Raw genomic sequence first — 379 nt, forward strand, 5'->3', positions numbered from 1 at the left:
ACCGAGCCCAGATGGCCGGGGGAAGGGGGAGGAGGAGGAGGAGCCCCCGAGGCCGAATGCCCAGATCCGCAAGAGAGCGCCGGCCACCGCCCGCTGCCGAGGAGGAGGGCGCACGAAACCGCCGAGCTGCATCCATGAGAGGCCACCGGGGAGGCCTTCCCGCGCCGAGCGCCGCCGTCCAGCCGCAGGGGCCCGGCTGGACAAGGGCCGCCCACCTCCACCGCTGCCGCGCCGCCCCGCCACCTGAGATCCACGGCGAGAAGGGCCGCCCGCGACCCGGTCGCCCGCGACCCGCAGCGCCAGACGAGGCGCCGAGGCGCTGCTGCGAAGCAGCCGCCGCCGCCACCACCCGCCGGCCTGCACCACCACCATGCCGCCT

The sequence above is a fragment of the Triticum dicoccoides genome, chromosome 1B, assembly GCF_002162155.2.
Source record: "Triticum dicoccoides isolate Atlit2015 ecotype Zavitan chromosome 1B, WEW_v2.0, whole genome shotgun sequence".
In the NCBI taxonomy this organism is placed as follows: domain Eukaryota; kingdom Viridiplantae; phylum Streptophyta; class Magnoliopsida; order Poales; family Poaceae; genus Triticum; species Triticum dicoccoides.